Here is a 3673-nt window from a genome sequence, read left to right on the forward strand (position 1 = left end):
TGTGTCTGACTGTACCTAATCATTTACAGACACCCTTTTAAGCTCCTCTTTATTGTCAGCTGACCTCTGCTGAGCTGAGAATGTAAGAAGTTGTTACATAATTCTAGGAGTGCTTATCATGATGTTTCTGTCACTAAAAACTTCAGGGTGACAGTTATATGCCTTCACTGACATCAGCTGTTGTGGTGCAATAGGAAACAGGCAGATGACTACTATGAGAAGTGTCGGAGTCACATATTACATGTAATTGTTCTTTATTTAGAGCTGCTTTCATTATTTTGTTGTTTTTGGCAACTTGGGCACAGCCACAGCTGAACAAGCTGACAACACAACACATGACATATTATCGCCTTGTGAGGTCTGGTGAATACGGTAGCAAACACAAGCTTATTTACAAATCCAGCAAAATACCTGCTTGTTCACAGCTACAGTAGATCTCCTCAGTGAGCTGTTCACTCAACAAGCAGAAAACTAGAAATGCCTTTTCAATGTCCTGAAATCCAACACGCTGCTAAAACAAATACTGCTTTCATGAAGGTTAGGATTTAAGAGGATTGGAATTTGCTGTGTGGAATGTGTTTGGTTGTAATGTTAACATGAAATGTAGTAAAAGAGTGCAAACAAATAAATCCACCTGTATGGTGCTTTAAAAAGTGCTCCGATTTCTTTTGTCCATTATATAAACTGAAAAAGTGGAAGCCCTCAGACAGAACACACATTCAGCTTCGCTACTCAAATAGTGACTCAAACGTTTTCTCACAACTGAACTCAAAATTTGTGATGCAGAGTCAATCAAAGCAACTTTGGTATTTATTGCAGTGCCACACACGCATTACCTGATGTGAGGGACATGAAGGCTCTTGGAGCCCTACGTTTCAATCCACATGACTTTACTGTTGTAAACAAAGCAGTCTCACTATGAATGATTCCTCTGTGTGTCTCTCTTGCTTACTAAGACTGTGAGCCTGTTAAGTAATGCTCTTTCTCCACCATGTCCACCTCAAAGTTTCTGCTCCAGCTCCCTGAAACAGTGAGCCATGTTTACTGTTGGAGTCTTTTTATCAGGGTCTCTTAGATATCTACTGTTACTCATTATGTGGTTTCTCAGATTAGGAGGCTGTATTAATGACGTTATCTACAGTAAATGATGTACTAAAGGTTTCTCCCATTTATAGTTTCATTGTTTCTTTAATTGAGTGTTTTCTCTCTATCTGTGTTTGATGTATATTGTTTTATGCGTTTATGAGTGCTTTAAATACAATGTTTGTCACAAGCCTATTAGTACATGCTCATTTCAACCACCCAGCTGAGTTGTGAGGACTGATAATCTTGTTGTGCAGGGAACCTGCTGGCCGAGGTTCTGGAAAAATACACCTTCCAACAATTCTCTGCGTCTCACAAACATAGTTTGTGACATGGAGGGTTGGGGGCCAGTGCACAATTGCTTTATTTGTCATACTCAACAATTACAGTGAAGCAGTCATTGGCAATGAAATTCTTAATTCTCGGGCCCCTCATGCTCATACAATATGTATACAATTTAAGTAAGAAAGTGTATATATAAAATATGGATTCAGTCATGTCTGAAATCAGATAAGATGAATCAGCCTAGGTTTTAGTTTAACAAAATAATCATAACTTAAGGTTTAGTTACAAATAGCTTTCAACTGCATATCATGGATTGGAATAGAATTGTCTCAGTTGTCATCACTTGACCTACATATGAAACTTTGGGGGGATTGTAACCCCCCCCGCTCGGTCTCTGGTCTCTGGTGTCAGGTATGGAAGTCCTCCAGTCCTTCCAGCCGCCCACTGACTCCTGGTCCATGACCTTTTTCAAACTGGATGCCCTGAACAGTTTTGGTCTGTTCACTTACAGTTGTAGGTTTACAGGTGTAAAACCTGACATTGAAATGCCATCTGTATCTAGATAGGCTATCTGGGTAAGGAAACGTGTTCACGTCAGGTTTTAATACATGCAGAGCGCACTTCCGGATCCGGATGTCTTTAGGTCAGCCAGCCACATTCTGATGTGGTTGGGCCACATGTAAATATGATATGTACAGTGTAATTGCATTCTTAAAGAATGAATCTACCCAGCAAGTTGAGAGGTCTAAAGCTTCAAGTAGTAGCAGAAGCTACACTTTCCTTACAAAAAGTGATGTAGAGATGAAATCAATTTGGCTATCAGAAATAATTAATAATTATTAAAGATCATTAATAATTATTTTGATTAGTTCGACTGAGTGTAAAGTCCACCTCGACTGGGGCACCACCTCGATAAACAAGGAAAAAGAGCCAATTTAATTGATTCAGTCTCATGAAATACTAAGCTATCAGTTTGGTAATATGATCAATAATGTGTGTGTGTGTGTGTGTGTGTGTGTGTGTGGAGGTGTGTACATGTGAATATGCAAAGGAATGTAAGATGGAAGACATGGGAGAACAAATGGTGACCACCAGACCCCCTGGTGTGTGGGTCAGAGGCAAAGCTAAGTGCTGTAGCTGTTAGCTTAGCTTTGTCTCTCAGTCGAGGCCTGTTGTAAAACTGTATGTGTGAGTGTGTAGGATAAAGGTGCAGGTTAGGAGAGGATGGTTAGTTGCATGTAAAACTGATGAAGACAAACTAACATCAACTTAACTGTATGGCTGCACAGTAAACTACAACACATCACAATAATCAAACTCTGTGAACATTAAAGCAAATCAGAACCAACACATCAACAAGGTTGAACCATTGTTTAGCCATGGATACAGTAATGCTATGCTGTATGTGCCCAGTCACAGTTTGTTCCCAGTCCTCAGAAGGGAAGAAGAAGGTCCTTCAGTGTGCTGCTTTCTCAGCCTGTTGATGAACCAGGCTGGAAGAAGGTTATGGTTCTTTGTCCTTGCTGTCCTGGTTGCAGGTTGGAGGAATCTGGTCGCTCCTTTGTTCCTTGATAGTTACCAGCTCAGTGTTAACTCGCTGGTGTACTCCTGTTGATCTGAAGATCAGCTGGTAGACTTTGGGTCATACCTGCTGGTGCTGAGAAACTTAGTTCAGGCAGGACTTTGTGTCGCTGCCATGCAAAAGATGGTCTGCTCTGGTACAGGCCACACTGAGGCTGGAGCTGGAGGAGACAGCTGCAGGCCTGGAACTGGACCCTCAGGGGTTCCAGTGAGATGAGTTGCAGCACTGAACTGGTCTCCAGCAGAGCCCAAGGTGAAACAATTGGTGAGATGAGCACAGAGATCCAAAGGAGAAATGTGAGAGAGAGGGCAGTGGGGGAGCTCTGGTTTTGTCGACCTGAGGTTGTAGGGTCATGTGTTACACATTGACCAATGGTGGCTCCAGGGGTGCATTTTAGCACATACAGTGCATCCGGAAAGTATTCACACCCCTTCACTCGACCTGAGCTCAGTTTTGAGTGTCATAGCAAGGGGTGTGAATGCTTATGTACATGTGATATTTCAGTTTTTTATTTTTAATACATTTGCAAAAATTTCTAAAAAACTTTTTTCACTTAATAATAAAGCTGTAACATAACAAATTGTGGAAAAAGTGAAGGGGTGTGAATACTTTCCGGATGCACTGTATGTGTGAAAATAAAGGACTCTGGGAAAGAAGAGAGAAGGAGCCCTTTGTTCAAAAGACAAGGAAATTTGTCACCAATTTGATGGACCCAACATTCTT

The sequence above is a fragment of the Pempheris klunzingeri genome, chromosome 8, assembly GCF_042242105.1.
Source record: "Pempheris klunzingeri isolate RE-2024b chromosome 8, fPemKlu1.hap1, whole genome shotgun sequence".
In the NCBI taxonomy this organism is placed as follows: domain Eukaryota; kingdom Metazoa; phylum Chordata; class Actinopteri; order Acropomatiformes; family Pempheridae; genus Pempheris; species Pempheris klunzingeri.